This window comes from Pleurodeles waltl, chromosome 5, assembly GCF_031143425.1.
Source record: "Pleurodeles waltl isolate 20211129_DDA chromosome 5, aPleWal1.hap1.20221129, whole genome shotgun sequence".
Lineage (NCBI taxonomy): Eukaryota > Metazoa > Chordata > Amphibia > Caudata > Salamandridae > Pleurodeles > Pleurodeles waltl.
Window position 1 is genome coordinate 66,562,253 of NC_090444.1, and position 18,914 is coordinate 66,581,166.

Here is an 18,914-nt window from a genome sequence, read left to right on the forward strand (position 1 = left end):
AGGGACTCCTCCTTGTTTTTCTCATTATCCCTCTGGACTTGCTTTTCTCGTTATCCCTCTGGAATTGCCCTGGCTGGAGTGCCCTGGGGCATTGTAACATTAGGCTTGAGCCTTTGAAGCTCACTACCAGGTGTTTGTTCCTGCAGGGGAAGGTGTGAAGCACCTCCACCCAGGTCAGGCTTTGTTTCTGACCACAGGGTGAACAAAGGCACTTACCCAATGTGGTCAGAAACTCGTCTGGAAGTGGCAGGCTGGCATAGACTGGTCAGCCTTACACTAACAGTTGGGCTAACATACAGGGGGCATCTCTAAGATGAGTACCTAGGGTTCTTGATGAACCTACAAGCCCTATATATCCCGCAACCAGAAGAGTCCAGGAGACGTAAACGGTATATTGCTTTCAAAAATCTGACCTCGAAGGAAAAAGTTAGAGTAAAACGTGGAGAAAAATGGCTGTCTTTTTCACCTCCATTTCAATATTTTTTTTATTTCAGTTGTTATTTTCTGTAGGAAAACCTGTAGGATCCACAACAAATGACCCCTTGCTCAATTCAGAATCTGGTCTACTTTTCAGAAATGTTAAGCTGTCCAGGATTCAGCATTGGTTTCACACCCATTTCTGTCACTAACTGGAAGGAGGCCAAAAGCACAAAATATAGTAAAAGTGGGGTATGTCACATTAAAATGCCAAAATTGTGTTGAAAAAATTTGGTTTTCTGATTGAAGTCTGCCTGTTCCTGAAAGCTGTGAAGATGGTGATTTTAGCACCGCAAACCCTTTGTTGATGCTGTTTTTAAGGAAAAACCCACATGCTTTCTTCTGCAGCACCTCCCCACCACCACCACCACCACCACCACCACCACCACCCCAAATGTTTATTTTTTATTTTTTTTCTTTTCTTTAAGGAAATGTTTGCTGTATTTTGTCTAATTTCTTGGTCTCCTCCAGGGGTACCCACAAACTCTGGGTACCTCTAGGATTTGAAAAAAAAAAAGACGGAAATTTGGTGTGGGTAGCTTATGTGGACAAAAAGTTATGAGGGCCTAAGCGCAAAATGCCCCAAATAGCCAAAAAAAGGCTTGGCACCTGAGGGAGAAAAGGCCTGGTTGCAAAGGGGTTAAAGAAAAGAGATACTGAATACACTGACAATTTCAGTTTGCTCTCTAAAACTAATTCTCTTGCTTCCACTCACCTCACAAGAGCTCTCTATAGACAGGTTTGTTTTTATGATGTGTATGTGATATTTATTTATGCCATTAAGGACTGACACAGACTTTTAATGACAAAGATATATGCAGGCCAGAGACCTCTAGTAAGTGACTTCCACTCCTGAGTTTTGGGTAATGATGTTGTGCTCCCGTCCACTCATGAAATGTCTATTTAAAAATGTATTTATTTTTTGTTTTAAAGAAATATCCATTGTTTTTGTCAATGGAGTATATACTCTAATATTGCTAACCAAATAAAACGGAAAATTGTTACTGTCTTCATTCAAGCAGGTAAGCTAGTTTACAGAGAGCTTTTTGTAAACCAAAGGTGGTATAGTCCATTACTGGAGATGCTAAAGTTGACACAGGTTTTCTTCCTTGTGTTGCTTAACTGGCCAGCAAGCCTGAAAATGAATAACATTTAACTTACGTATAATTTTAAGGGCTTCTTCGATCTAGAACTTTGTGCCACCCAAGGACCTTGGTTATTTGCTGTGAGAGTGATGAATGCATGGGTGAATTACGAGTGTCCCAGCACTCCTGTAAAGTAAAAATAAGATGTTTTCAGATCTCGCATAGTTGATTTCAACAGTCTCTTGTTATCTGATCTCAAATTGTGTTTAACTGTTTCACTTTTGTATTCCATTTAGCCTTTTGGAATATTTCTCAGCTGTCAAAAGCTGGAGGATTTAATAGTCTGTGCCCAGTGTCATTTTTTTAAAATTCCTTTTCGGCACTTGATTGTTGTGGGCCCTCAATCAGAGCGCTTGATATATATATCTTATTTAATCCATGGTTCTCCAATATTGGGGTATCTTTCATAGAGTCACATACTTGAATCATTCCCCATCGGCAAAGTGGGAGTCCCACAGTACGTAGAAAGCAGTAAATTAAAATTTAACATTGAAGTTAATGGAAAAATACATTCACTTTAATACCTTTCTAGTGTTATTAGAAATGACCCAAAGTCCAGCCAGTCAGGTGAGAGCACCCTTTAGAATCCGCACCACAGAGGATCCAGTCTCAGATTTTCTACTACACGTCCTGTGAAGAGAGTCTCCGAGATCTGCTCAGTTTACTTTTTCTAGACAGGAATTCCTTTGAATACTGTTTTTCTGCTTCTACAGCTGTGACTTCTACATCATGTCTACAGCCAAGAAAGGTCTATTTTGACCTTGCAGCACCTGTGGAAAGCTAAGGCATCACTGTGACGACCCTCACAAGGACTGCATTTTCTGTCTTCACCTAGAACACAAGGTGAGAGATTGAAAAATGTGTCAAACCTTTTCTCACAAAACATTGAGAGACAGAAGCCAGGCTCCTGCTTTGGCTTCAAAAGCTTAAATCCAAGGAAAACCTCCATGATGATGATGGCGGCGGCGACACCTCAGTGGCATCGAGAAAGAGGAAAAGATCTGTGGAGAGTTTCTCTCCAAAAAGAAGGCAGCTAAGAAAATGCAACTTGTGAAGGAAAAAACACAGGAAATTCTTTCTAATATTGTGAGAAAGGTCATTCCGAACCTTCCACTCCAGCTGCCACTACAATAAAGATTAAAAGCCATGCAGTTTGCTGCCATCGATATCAAAAATGTCAGTCTTGTCAAGGAGGCTGTTGAGCGCATCGTAGACAACAGGTTTGATCCCCACTGCTACCACAGCGACAGCAACGCCTTCGCCATGATAATAACATTGTCACCGTTATCATCAACAACAATAACATCGGAGAACATAAAGTATGGGCCTTCTTTACCGTTGACAACACCTGAGGGTAAGAAAACATTGAAGAAATCAACCATTATAGAACCATTGACTAAGGTTTCACTCCTCAACATCAGCTCTGTCATCAATGGGTAAGAAATCAAAGGCTTCTACATCGTCGACACGGATACCGCTAGTGGCTCCATTGACATACATACCAGAAACTAGCTCCGTCAACTGCAGCTCCAACGACACCAGCACCATCGACGGCAACGTAGAGCACAACACTGTCAACGAGGGCACTGTCGATGACCCATTTCTTTCCTGCAGACACACCGTCGCCACCTATACCGTCGATGACAGTTGATTCAGCAAAATCTTCCTTTTTACTCTTGAATGATAACAATAAAATGTAAATCCGCTCAAGAGACATTACTACCTTCACATTCCTCACCCAGTAAGGTGTCACCTGTACCTCCAGAACATCTTCTTGATGAAGAGGAATATGGAGATGAGTATTCCGATGATGGTCTGTTTCCAGTGTTATATATTCAACAGTCGTTTCATGATTAACAGCACACACGTTCTCAAGAACAACAGCGCGAGCCAACAGTGCAGATCCCAGTGTCACTAATTGCCAATTTTCAGCATATAATGCAAGATTACTACAATAGATTCTCACTACCAGGATCAACAACTCTGCTTCAGCATCCACAACTACTGTTAAGTCCTTCTTCCAGATACCGATCCTCAGAGTTTCAGGTACCTACAGTACCATTACCACCTCCATCATCACCTCCTGAAAATGATCCGCCTTCCTAGGAAGAGGATCAAGAAGAAGGGGAAATCCAGGAAACTGCCTCACTCCCCATTGAATGGGATGACTATTGGATGCAAACGCCATCCCCATCTACTCCACCGCTAGTAGATTCTCTGCCACAAGATATAGGAGGGTTCCATAGTGTAATGGAAACATTATGGGTTTATGAGCAGCCAAGAGATTCTAGCTTCCCATTGTAACAAAGCAGTTGTATTACTTCCTTTATAACTATAAAGAAGACACCAGAAAGTCAGTTTGCACGATCCAGATTGTAGATTTCATCTGGGAAGAAGGCCTTAATGATGCAGACCCTAACCTCCATACTAGCGGTACTTCCTAGACTGGACAAACAATACAAGGTGTTGGAAAATTCACCAGCTGTTTGATTGGTCAACCCAAACCTGACTCCGTGATAACTCGGGCAGCCCAGCGCAGGTCCAGAAACCCATCCTCTGCTTTCCGAGCCCCCAGATAAGGAAGGACGGCGCTTATATATAATAGGAAAGAAATTCTCCACAATGGCAGCTACAGCGGTCAGGGCAGCAAACTCGTTAGCGATTCTAGGACGATGCGACCGCCAGATGTGGTCGGACATCTCCCAATACATTGATCTCCTTCCTGAGGATGCTAAAGCGGTTACAAGAGGGGAAAAAAGATCTCTGCTGAGGTCATAGACTGTGCAATAGATGTCATACACAGGTTTTAGCCAGCTAGCTGGGGCGGCAGTACTAAGACGTCAGGGTTGGCTAAAGGCCACTTCCTTCCACCCAGAGGTTCAGATGAAAGTCTGGACATGCCATATGATGGGGAACTACTGTTTGGAAAGCATGTCGATGAGGCGCTACAATCAATAAAAACGGACACAACTAGATCATTGGGTACTCTACAATTCAGAAGGCAGCCCTTTAGAGGGGCAGGAGGTAGAGGACTTTATTCCTACAGAGGTGGCCTGCACCAATATAGACAATACCAACCTTATCAGGGCCAGTTTCGTTCAGCCACCAGTGTACAACAGTCCTATAGGCAGCCACCATCTGCAGCCATACCACCAGAGGATAGTCTACTTATAGGGGCAAGGACACAGCCAGAAAACACTGACCTGCACCAGGTGCCTGCCTCCAACCCCTATTCCAACTCTGGGGTAGGGGGGCAGAATTTCCAGCTTCTCCCACCAGTGGTCCCAGATCACCTCAGACCGATGGGTTCTCGATATTATCACCAGAGGGCATGCCCTGGAATTTCAGCCACCTCCTCCAGATGTACCAGCGAGAGGACCCCCCACCTGCCCACTTAAAAGAAGTTTCCACAGTGATAGACAAGGGATCAATAGAGATTGTACCGATGTCTCAGAGGGGAACCGGCTTCTACTCTCGCTTCTTCCTCATCTGGAAAAAGACAGGAGACTGGCGCCTCTTCTTAGATCTTCGACGGCTAAACAAATTCCAGAAAAAACAATCATTTTGGATGGTCAGTCTTCAGGATGTATTACAATTGCTCAACCAGGGGGATCACATGACAGCCTTAGATTTCTAGGATGCCTATTTTCATATCCCTATTCACCCCCAGCCACAGGAAATTCTTATGCTTCAAGCTAGCAGGCACCCACTACCAATTCAGAGTGTTGGCATTCGGTCTGAGATCAGCTCCCCGAGTATTCACCAAGGTCTTAGCTTCTGGTGGCAGCGTATCTCAGACCAAAAGGAGTTCAAGTGTTTCCATACTTGGACGATTGGCTAATGAAAGCAAACACAGTGTCCAAGGCAGCCAGAGACACAGCTACATGCCTATCCCTGCTCCAGAGGTTAGACCTCTCAGTCAACTACCAAAAATCACACCAAACGCCATCAACCAACATCACCTTTCTAGGAGCCGTATTAGATATGGAACAAGCAAAAGCCTTTGCTTTTCAAGACAAGCAGAAGAAGATTTGAAATCTAGCGCTCCGCCTCAGCAAAAAAGTCCACTTCTGTCCAGATCTACAAATCTTTTCTGGGAATGCTGTCTTCTTGCATTCCGTTGATACCAAACTGCCATCTCCACATGAGACCACTTCAACAACACTTAGACAGCCAAATGACACAAGTAAATGGATCTTACGAAGACCATCGTCCAAGTAACCCCACCAATCAAGCAGGCCATGGTATGGTGGTTGAAGACGCCCCACATCTGTGAAGGTCTTTTCTTTCTTAATCAAAGCCTGAAACATGTTCTGACCACAGAGGAGTCCCTAGATGGATGGGGCGTGCATTTCGAAGACCTGACAGTGAGAGGGGAAATGAACCACACAGGAAGCAATGCTCCACATTAAATAGCTAGAATTAAAAGCCGTCTTCCTAGCGCTCTAGTCCTTCCTGACCAGGTTCAAGGGTTCATCGGTTTTGGTCCAAACCAACAACACCATAAGCATGCACTACCTCAACAAGCAGGGCAGTACAAAATCGCCGGTGCTGTCTCTCCAGGCGCAAGAGATATGGAATTGGGCACTTTGACATCACATAACTCTCAGAGCAGAACATGTTCCAAGAGTATCCACACCCTTGTGGACTCATTAAGCAGGACTTCAACAACCTGCCACAAGTGGGAGCTCAACCAGACAAGTCTCATCTTTTTCTTCAATGGGGGCAAGCCCAGTTTGGACCGCTTTGCGACAAAGGAAAACAAGAAATACCAGTACTACGCAAACTGGCAACCGCAGAGAAGGTTGAGGAGGAATGCATTTTTTATCAAATGGTCAGGGATCCATGCTTACGCTTTTTCCCCCCGCTTCTGCTAATCCCAAGAGTTCTAAAGAAGATGAAGAGAGAAACTTGCTGGCTGTTACTGATAGCTCCCAGATGGCCATGCCAGTTCTGGTTCACAGAGCTCACTCTCCTCTCAGAACAACCTCACATTCTGTTTGAACCAATACCAAACTTACTAACTATGAATGAAGACCAGGTCCGTCATCCCATCCCAACTTCTCTTCTGTTATCAGCCTGGGTCCTGAATTCAATGAATGTGCTGACCTAAAACATTCCAACAGATTTTGTGAAGTGCTCACTAATGCTAGAGCCCAGACTACAAATAAAACATACAAACTCAAATGGAAAAGATTCTGTATATGTTGTAAGGACTCTGATGTCCACCCTCTGCCATCTACTTCAGAGCAGATACTTCAGTATTTTCTTCACTTGGCAATATCAGGTCTCTCTCACCCATACATTAAGGTTCGCCTGGCTCCCATTTCTCGATTTTTCTGTACAGCTAATTCACCATCTTTGTGGTCCTAAAGAATAGGAAAACAGTTCCTAAAAGGGGCTATTCAGATTGTTGTCTCCAGTGAAATTTCCCCCCACCCACCCACGGCACCCCGATATTGTACATTTCACAAATGATGAAGCATCCATTTGAGCCTACACACAGAGCAGACTTGAAATACATTTCCTGGAAAACTGTGCTTCTCCTAGCGCTTACTTCAGCAAAGAGAGTCAGTGACATTCAGGCATTTACAATCTCTCAACCTTTTCTCCAATTCTGACACTGTCATCCTTAGACCTAATCCTAAATGTATCCTTAAAGTTCCCATGAGCTTTAGTTGCAAACCCCCAAACTCCAGCAGAAAGAGCGCTACATTCCCTAGATATCAAGAGATGTCTCAAATTCTACATACAAAAAAAATAGCAGCTTTCTCAAAGCTGATAAATTGTTTGTAGGATATGGACAACTAAGAAAAGGATATCTCGTTAACAAGCAGACTATAGCTCGGTGGATCATCACCGCCATACAATTTTGTTGCCAGCTAGCGGGAAAACCACTGACCGCCAACATCAAAGCCCACTCCACCAGAGCTGTGCCAACCTCCAAAGCTCTCTTCGCAGGGGTTCCTGAGGGGCAATTTGGTCTAGCAGCCACACCTTCACTCAGCACTACTGCCGCCTAGATGTCCCAGACAGGGTGGACGCAGCAGTAGGACAAGCATTTCTACAAAATGTATTTTCATAAGGTGAGAGAGTAATTATTTTCCCACTGTCCACTAATATACAGATATATACATAAATACCTTATGTTTACTGCTAATTATTCTGATTCAAACATGGGAATCTATGAAAAATACCCCAAAACTGGAGAAGAAAAGTTACTTACCTGTAACTGTGGTTACTCCAGTATTGGAACTTTAATAGATTCACATGCTTGAATCATTCCCTGTCGTCGAGATGGGAGTCCCGGTATAATTTTCATAAGTAATGTTAAAACATATTGAAGAGAAAAAGGCCCTAGGCCTCTTCAATTTGATAGTCTATCAGAGTCATTTTGTGAAAAAGGACCAAACTTGATCCTCCACCAATCAGGCGACAGCACCCTTCAGAACCTCCTGAGAGAAGCTCTAGCACCTCAGATTTTCTACCGCACGTCGTGCTAGGGAGTCTCCTCAGAGCTCTGCTCTGTTTTCACACCTTTATTCAGCTCTTTTTCTCTCAGACAAACTCATTTATTTGGATTTGTCAGCTATTTTTCAACTATGTCTGACAAGGAAAAGAAAAGTCTCTTTAGAGACTGCAAGACTTGTGGGAAGAAAAGACTTCATTCTGAAGATCCTCATCAAGATTGCATTTACTGCCTCTATCCAGATCATTCAGCCAAGGACTGTAAGATTTGCCGTACTTTTTCTTCTAAGACCTTAAAGGATAGAGAAGGCAGATTATTAATATGGCTGCAGAAACTGAAACATAGGAAGGATCCAGATTCTGAGAGTGAGGAATCCTCAACATCTAAGAGATCAACTAAAAGGGCAAGATCACGCTCTAGGTCTCCCTCACAAACCTCAAGGAAAGCCCTCAAAAAGACTGCCTCAGGGTCTTATAAGGATCGCAGCCCATCTTCTTCCCCAACTAAACTCTCAAGTAAAGAGGGGAAAAGACATTCTTCCAGTTCTGAGAGGCACAGGAAATCCTCATCTGTTCCACCATCTGTGCCTTTCAAAAAGCCATCTTCTGTGACTGGAAAAAAGCCGTTGACTCCAGCTACTTTAGGTTTTCCATCGTCCACGGCTCCGTCGGTGACATCGTCGATGAGTACACCACAGTCGACGAGAACTACGACGACGACTTCAGCGTCGACGACCGTCTACACCTCGTCATCGTCGAAGGCGCTGATGTCAGTGTCAGCTTTACCGTCAACGGTAGACTCGTCGGCGAAGCTTGCTGCTATTAAAATAACTTTGCGTCCAGCGTCGACGGCACAGTCTACGACAAAGTCAGTTTACACGTCGTCGACGAGGGAAAAATATAAAAAAAGAACAGAAAAATTAACTCCAACCCACACTTCACCTAGTAAGGTATCCTCCCTGGTACCAGTACATCTTTTGGAGGGAGATGAAGATTCAGATGAAGATGGGCCTTTTGGAACAGCCCACAGCCCCTCTGAATTGAATGTAAAATATCAGGAAGAGGAGGAATATGAGGAAGCTTATGATCCCCAGGCTTCCTTGGAGCATCAGCAGTATCAACAGGGAACGTATATCCCTTCCGAGCTGCTTACTGGCCTTAGAGCCATGTTGGTGGATTATAACAGAAGGTTTCCTCCACAAGGAGAACAGCCTCATCCATCGCCCATTTCTGGTCCTTCTACTCCACATCAAAGAACAACGTCTTTGCATCTCACAGATGTGGCCACCCCAGACATGACAATTCCCCAAGACACTGACATTTCAGAAGGAGATCAAGAAGAAGGAGAGCTCATAGATACTCACTCCGAGTGGGACGAGTATATTATTCCGGCTCCATCTTCTCCTTCTCATTCGAAGGTGGAGTCCCCACCTGAAGACATTGGAGGTTTTCACAATCTCTTAGAGAGGGCAGCCAAGCGTTTTGCATCACCGCTACCTACGAAGCAAACAGATTGTTTCCTTTACGATTTTAAAGAGCCCTTCCAGAAGTCTGTGCGCTCTATCCCGATGGTGAACTACTTGTGGGAAGAAGGCCTTAAAGTCACGACTAATCCAGCAACAGTCACAGCAGTTTTACCACGTCTGGATAAGAAATACAAAGCTCCTGATGATGCCCCAACATGCTTGACAGGCCATCCTCCTCCAGATTCGGTAGTAGCTCAAGCGGCTCAAAGAAGATAAAAAAATCCTTCTGCTCCGATTTCCGCGCCCCCCAGATAAGGAGGTTAGAAGACTAGATAACATAGGAAAACGATTCTCTTCTATGGCCAGCCTAGTGCTTAGAGCTGCCAACTCCTTGGCTATTTTGTCTCGATACGACAGACAGCTTTGGGCGGATATTGCACCTTTCATTAATCAACTGCCGGAAGACGTAAAATCAGAGGCAAATAAGACTGTACAAGAGGGTCAACGCACGTCTGCAGAGCTTATAGACTGTGCAATGGATATAGCGACCACTGCTTTCAGACAGCTTGCAGGTGCTGCTGTATTAAGAAGACAGGGCTGGCTCAAAGCCACCTCATTTCGTCCAGAAGTCCAGAATAAAATCCTAGACTTACCCTTTGATGGCCAAGCGTTATTTGGGAAACATGTGGACGAAGCCCTACAGTCCATTAAAACGGACACAGACACTGCAAGGTCACTAGGGACCCTGCAATATCGGAAATCGTCCTTTTGTCCTAGGGGGCGCGGCCAGCCCTCTTACAGAGGGGGATATCAACAACAGAGATACTCTTCCTATCCATCATCTTCACAACAATATCGCCCATACTATTCCCAAAGACAACCGACTCAACCAGCCTATAATAGACCGGCAGGCCGTGGACGCTCAACCCGCCCTGCTAAAGATTCAGCTCGTAGAACCTGATGTTTTCGAGGCGCCGGCTACGCCCAGTCTTCCTCCTGTCACCCTGGGCGGAAGAATTTCCTTATTTCTCAGTCAATGGCAAACCATTACGTCAGACAAGTGGGTCCTACAATTAGTGGAACTGGGCCGTACTTTAGAATTTGTCCAGAAACCTCCCTCCAACCCTCCCCGCAGGACTTCTTCAAGATATCCTCAACAACTCAAAGAAGAGGTCTACAAGCTCCTTCTCAAGGGAGCTATAGAGAAGGTGCCTCGGGATCAACGAGGAACAGGATTTTATTCCAGGTTCTTCATAATTCGAAAAAAGTGGAAGGATTGGAGACCGATCCTCGATTTAAGGCAACTAAATGTATACCTAAAGAAGCAATCGTTTCAAATGATCAGCCTGCAAGACGTCCTTCTGCGTCTCAATCAAAGAGATTTTATGTCATCGCTAGACCTCAAGGACGCATACTTCCACATACCAATCCACCCTTCCCACAGAAAGTAGTTGAGATTTACCGTAGCCGGGAGCCATTATCAATATTGCGTCCTTCCCTTCGGGCTCAAATCAGCCCCAAGAATATTTACCAAATGCCTAGCACCAGTGGCAGCCTTTCTCAGGAGAAGAAAGCACCAGGTCTTTCCATACTTAGACGACTGGTTAATAAAGGCAAAGACTTACACAGGAGCACACAAGTCAACAAGAAAGTGCGTTTCCTTACTGACCAATCTCGGATTCACGATCAACTGGGAGAAGTCCAACCCTCTACCAGTACGCAGTATTACTTTTCTGGGAGCAAAACTGAACACGGAATCCGGCATCGCATGTCCCACGTTAGAGAGACAACAAAGGTTACTAACCCTAAGGAGTTTCATACACAAAAGACGAAAGGTTACAGTCCGTCTCTTCAAATCACTATTGGGCATGATGTCTTCATGCATACCTCTGATCCCTCTGTGTCGGCTAAAGATGCGCCCCTTGCAGGAGCAGCTGAATCGTCAATGGCTTCAAGTATCAGGAACTTTCGAAGACCAGATACAAATTACTCCGATAATGATCAAAACCCTCAGGTGGTGGTCTCAAAAGCATCATCTCTCAATTGGTCTCTCGTTTCTTCAACAGCCAGCCCCGTGGACCATAACAGATGCCTCACTAGAAGGCTGGGGCGCAGTATTACAGGACCTGAAAATAAGTGGCAAATGGCCAACTCATCTGGCATCAAGGCATATCAATTGGCTAGAACTCCGGGCAGTGCACCTCGCCTTACAAGCGTTTCTCCCAAGAATCTATGGATCGCAAGTGGTGATAAGAACGGACAACACCACTACGATGCACTATCTCAACAAACAAGGAGGTACAAGATCTCTCACCCTCTCCAGGGAAGCCCAAGCGATCTGGAACTGGGCCTCGCAGCAAGGCGTCACACTATCGGCGGTGCACTTGCCGGGAATAAACAACAAGGCAGCAGATGCACTCAGCAGGCAGAAATCGGACTGCCACGAGTGGGAACTAGACCAGACGGTACTAACCCAGATTTTTTCCCAGTGGGGAACACCAACAGTGGATCTATTTGCAAAGAAGGACAGCGCCAAATGCCAGTTCTTCGCAAGTTGGCATCACCAAAAGGGATCTTGGGGGAATGCGTTTTCGATAGTCTGGTCAGACATCTTTGCTTACGCCTTTCCTCCCATTCCGTTGATCCCAAGGGTCCTCACGAAGATGAAAACAGAACCGTGCACTCTCATACTGATAGCCCCGTACTGGCCGCGCCAACATTGGTTCACAGAGCTCCTCATTCTCTCAGTCAAACCTCATATTCCGCTGGAGCCGTTACCTCATTTACTAACAATGAACAACGGCCAAGTTCGACACCCCGATCCGCAGTCAATGCGGTTAGCGGCATGGCTCCTCACCACAGAGAATTTGCGCATTTGAATATCCCGCAGGACTGCAGAAATATTTTGTCACAGGCCAGAGCGGATAGCACTAACAAGGCGTATCAGTGTAAATGGAAGAGATTCTGTGCCTGGTGTCATCAGCGTCAAATCAACCCTTTTCTTTCACCACCAGAAGAGATGTTGCCGTATCTCTTAGAGTTAGCTCGATCTGGCCTAGCACACTCGTCCATTAAAGTTCATGTAGCAGCCATAGCTGCATACAGACGTTCAGATGACACACCCTCGCTCTTCTCTTCTCGGCTGATTAAGAGATTTCTAAAGGGGCTGTTCAGGGTTTACCCTCCTTTCAGACCTCCACCTCCTTCGTGGAATTTGATCATTGTTTTGGCACAACTGAAGAAGCATCCTTTTGAACCGATCCACCGTGCTTCCCTCAAACCTTTATCGTGGAAGGTTGCCTTATTGATAGCTCTTACATCAGCTAGGCGGGTCAGTGAGGTACAAGCGCTCTCCATCTAAGAGCCATTCCTACAGCTTAAACAAGATAGACTACTAATGCGCACTAACCCGCATTTTATTCTAAAGGTTCCGTCAGACTTTCACATTAACGAACCTTTGGTCTTCAAGTCTTTTTTCCCTCATCCATCTACTCCAGCGGAGAGAGCATTACACTCTCTAGATGTGAAAAGATGCGTTCAATTTTATTTGGACAGGACAAAAGCTTTTCGGCGCTCTAATCAGCTATTTGTGGCGTACAGTGTCCCTAGGAAGGGGTACCCGCTATCCAAGCAGAGTATTTCTAGATGGATGGCCTCTGCTATTCGCTTCTGCCATCAGGCAGCGGGCAAACCTTTGTAGTCATCTGTTCATGCTCACTCAACGAGAAAAGTCATCGTCAGCGGCACTGTTTGCCGGAGTGCCACTACAAGACATATGTAGGTCAGCAACATGGAAGAGCTGTCATAGCTTTACTAAGCACTATTGCTTGGAGTCCCTCTCGCACGGAGAGGTAGCAGTGGGCCAAGCGGTTCTCAGGAATCTCTTCAGGTGAAGGTGAGCCATTTCTCCTCCATCCCTCCATCCTAGAAAAGGTATGCACATTGAAAAAAAAAAAAAAAAAAAAAATGTATCTAAAGATAAGAGAACACTATCATAATCCCATAAGTAAGCGGGTTGTCAGATATTGATCCGGTTACATTAGTGTCTTATCATGTTTTAATACTGGTTTGTTATTTAAATTTCATCATGTATCTTCACAGGAATATCCCTATATATATTAGAGATAAAGAGATACTTATATTTATGTGTTCGATGGCATGTGTAGCTGCAGATACACATGCTGTGCACAGTCCGCCGTCTGGTGTTGGGCTCGGAGTGTTACAAGTTGTTTTTCTTCGAAGAAGTCTTTTCGAGTCACGAGACCGAGGGACTCCTCCCCTTTCGGTTCCATTGCGCATGGGCGTCGACTCCATCCTAGATTGTTTTTTTTCCGCCATCGGGTTCGGACGTGTTCCTTTTCGCTCCGTGTTTCGGGTCGGAAAGTTAGTTAGAATCTCAGAAAAAATCGTCGGTATTGTTTCGTTCGGTATCGGGTTAGTTAGCACAAATCGACACCGAATCTTGAAGAGCTCCGGTGGCCCTTCGGGGTAATTTCGATCCCCCGTCGGGGCCTGGGCGGCCCGACCGCGTGCGACTTCAAGACTGATGGAACGGACCCCGTTCCGCTTCTGTCCTAAATGCCATAGCAAATATCTGTATACGGATCAGCATCTGGTCTGTAACTTGTGCCTGTCCCCGGAGCACAAGGAGGGTACGTGTGAAGCCTGTCGAGCGTTTCGGTCGAGGAAGACGCTCAGAGACCGAAGAGCCAGAAGATTGCAAATGGCGTCCATGCCGACAGGACAACATTGGTTCGAGGACGAAGAGGAAGCGTTCTCCATCCCAGAGTCGGATTCGGGGGAATCCGACGCCGAAGACATAACAACGGTGAGTAAGACGTCGAAAATTAGGACTCGCGAAAAGTCCACAAAAGCCCAGGGGACGCCACTGCCAACAGGCCATGGCTTAACCCAAAAACTAGGTGACCGAGCCAAGGCACCGAAAAAGGGCATGCTGGTGTCGAAGTCATCCGACTCCGGTCGTGATACCGCCACACAGCAACCTCGGAGCCGAGACACTTCGGCGCAGAGACAGCGGCACCGAAGATGTTCGGCACCGAGATACCACGCCGAAATCAAAGAAATCTTCTTCGGAGCCTAAAAAGCCTACTGAAACGGTTTTGGTACTGAAAAAAGCCTCGGAACCGAAAATTAGTTCCTATACAGAGGAACAAGGACTAAACACCCAATTGCATAGATTTGGTGAAGAGCTTCAAACTGTAGAAACTGACTACACTCAAAGGAGGCTTCACATCCAGGAAGACACAGGGAAGATAACCACTCTTCCCCCAATCAAGATGAAAAGGAAACTTGTTTTCCAACAAGGGGACAAGCAACCACAAGCAAAGGTGGTAAAGAAAGTAATACCACCACCTTCTCCACCACAATCAACACATGCATCACCGGCGCAAACTCCACCACTAACGCACTCACCAGCTCATACCACAATGAGCCAGTATGATCCCGATGCATGGGACCTCTACGACGCCCCAGTGTCTGACAATAGTCCAGACTCATATCCAACTAAACCGTCACCACCTTAGGACAGTACATCATATGCACAGGTGGTCGCAAGGGCAGCCGAATTCCACAATGTCTCACTACATTCGGAACCTATTGAGGATGACTTTCTCTTTAACACCCTGTCCTCCACCCATAGCCAGTATCAAAGCCTTCCCATGCTCCCAGGAATGCTAAGGCACTCAAAACAAATATTTCAGGAGCCAGTTAAAGGCAGAGCCATAACTCCAAGGGTGGAGAAAAAATATAAGGCACCTCCCACAGACCCAATATTTATTACAACACAACTAACACCGGACTCAGTAGTTGTGGGGGCAGCTAGTAAAAGAGCCAACTCTCATACATCAGGCGACGCACCACCTCCAGACAAGGAGAGCCGCAAATTTGATGCAGCGGGAAAAAGAGTTGCAGCACAAGCAGCAAATCAGTGGCGTATCGCCAACTCGCAAGCACTCTTGGCAAGATACGACAGGGCTCATTGGGATGAAATGCAACATCTCAACCTTCCCAAGGAGTTCCAAACAAGAGCGCAACAAGTGGTGGAAGAGGGGCAAAGTATCTCGAACAATCAGATATGGACTTCCATGGATGCAGCCGATACAGCTGCAAGAACAATAAACACTGCAGTCACAATACGGAGGCACTCTTGGCTGCGCACTTCTGGGTTCAAACCCGAAATCCAACAGGCTGTGCTCAATATGCCGTTTAATGAACAGCAATTGTTTGGGCCGGAGGTAGACACTGCCATTGAAAAACTAAAAAAGGACACCGATACAGCCAAAGCCATGGGCGCACTCTACTCCCCGCAGAGCAGAGGCACATTTCGGAAGACACCTTTTAGGGGAGGGTTTCGGGGTCAACCCACAGAAACCAACCCTTCACAGACAAGACCACCTACCTACTAGGGTCAATATCAAAGGGGAGGTTTTCGGGGACAATATAGAGGAGGCCAATTCCCAAGAAGTCGGGGAAAATTTCAAGGTCCCAACACCCCTCAAAATAAACAGTGACTCACAAGTCACACAACCCCATCACACAACACCAGTGGGGGGAAGACTAAGCCAATTCTACAAATCTTGGGAAGAAATAACAACAGACACTTGGGTCTTAGCAATTATCCAACATGGCTATTGCATAGAATTTCACAAATTCCCTCCAAACGTCCCACCGAAAACACACAATATGTCAAAACAGCATATAGATCTTCTAGGACTAGAAGTTCAAGCATTACTACAAAAGGACGCAATAGAATTAGTACCAAGCCTACAGAAAAACACAGTTTACTCACTGTATTTTCTAATACCAAAGAAGGACAAAACTCTGAGACCAATACTAGATCTCAGAACACTAAATACCTACATCAAATCAGACCACTTTCACATGGTCACATTACAAGACGTAATCCCACTGCTCAAACAGCAAGACTACATGACAACATTAGACCTAAAGGATGCGTATTTCCACATACCGATACATCCTTCCCACAGGAAATACCTAAGGTTCGTATTCAAATTAATACATTACCAATTCAAAGTGTTACCATTCGGAATAACAACTGCGCCCAGAGTTTTTACAAAATGCCTGGCAGTAGTAGCTGCGCATATCAGAAGGCAGCAAATACATGTGTTCCCGTACTTAGACGACTGACTAATCAAAACCAACACGCTAAAACAGTGTTCACAGCACACAAAATATGTCCTACAAACCCTTCACAAGCTAGGTTTCTCCATCAACTATGCGAAGTCACACCTTCTGCCGTGTCAAACGCAGCAATACTTAGGAGCGACAATCAACACAGCAAAAGGGATTGCCACTCCAAGTCCACAACGGGTTCAAACATTTCACAAAGTAATACAAGCCATGTATCCAACACAGAAGATACAAGTCAGAATGGTAATGAAACTACTAGGCATGATGTCTTCATGCATAGCCATTGTCCCAAACGCAAGGTTACACATGCGGCTCTTACAACAGTGCCTAGCATCACAATGGTCACAAGCACAGGGTCAACTTCTAGATCTGGTGTTGATAGACCGCCAAACATAAATCTCGCTTCTATGGTGGAACAGTACAAATTTAAACCAAGGGCGGCCTTTCCAAGACCCAGTGCCACAATACGTCATAACAACAGATGCTTCCATGACAGGGTGGGGAGCACACCTCAATCAACACAGCATCCAAGGACAATGGGACATACATCAGAGACAGTTTCACATAAATCATTTGGAAATGTTAGCAGTATTTCTAGCGCTGAAAGCATTTCAACCCATAATAACCCAGAAATACATTCTTGTCAAAACAGACAACATGAAAACAATGTATTATCTAAACAAACAAGGAGGGACACACTCGACACAGTTGTGCCGCCTAACACAGAAAATATGGCATTTGGCGATTCACAACCACATTTGCCTAATAGCACAATTTATTCCAGGGATTCAGAACCAGTTGGCAGACAATCTCTCTCGAGATCACCAACAAACCCACGAATGGGAAATTCACCCCCAAATAATAAACAATTACTTTCAGATTTGGGGGACACCTCAAATAGATCTATTTGCAACAAAGGAAAAAACAAAATGCCAAAACTTCGCATCCAGGTACCCACAAGATCAATCCCAAGGGAATGCTCTATGGATGAATTGGTCAGGGATATTTGCGTACGCTTTTCCCCCTCTCCTTCCATATCTAGTAAACAGATTGAGTCAAAACAAACTCAAACTCATACTAATAGCACCAACATGGGCAAGACAACCTTGGTATACAACAATACTAGACCTGTCAGTAGTACCTCATGTCAAGCTACCCAGCAGACCAGATCTGTTAACACAACACAAACAACAGATCAGGCATCCAAACCCAGCATCGCTGAATCTAGCAATTTGGCTCCTGAAATCCTAGAATTTGGACACTTAGACCTCACACAAGAGTGTATGGAGGTCATAAAACAAGCTAGAAAACCTTCCACTAGACACTGCTATGCAAATAAATGGAAAAGATTTGTTTGTTACTGCCATAATAATCAAATTCAACCATTGCACGCATCTCCAAAAGATGTAGTAGGATATTTACTACATTTGCAAAAATCAAATCTAGCTTTCTCTTCCATAAAGATACATCTCACCGCAATATCTGCTTACCTGCAGATTACTCATTCAACTTCCCTATTTAGAATACCTGTCATTAAAGCGTTTATGGAAGGCCTAAAGAGAATTATACCACCAAGGACACCACCTGTTCCTTCATGGAACCTCAACATTGTCTTAACAAGGCTCATGGGTCCACCTTTCGAACCCATGCATTCTTGTGAAATGCAATACTTAACGTGGAAAGTTGCATTTCTCATTGCCATCACATCTCTAAGAAGAGTGAGTGAGATTCAGGCATTTACCATACAAGAACCATTTATTCAAATACACAAGAATAAGGTAGTTCTAAGAACAAATCCAAAATTCTTACCAAAGGTTATCTCACCGTTCCACTTAAATCAAACAGTAGAATTACCAGTGTTCTTCCCACAGCCAGATTCGGTAGCTGAAAGAGCACTACATACATTAGACATCAAGAGAGCACTAATGTACTACATTGACAGAACAAAACTAATTAGAAAAACAAAACAACTATTTATTGCCTTTCAAAAACCTCATACAGGAAATCCAATTTCAAAACAAGGCATTGCCAGGTGGATAGTTAAGTGTATTCAAACCTGCTATCTTAAAGCAAAGAGAGAGCTGCCTATTACACCAAAGGCACACTCAACCAGAAAGAAAGGGGCTACCATGGCCTTTCTAGGAAATATTCCAATGAACGAAATATGTAAGGCAGCAACATGGTCTAC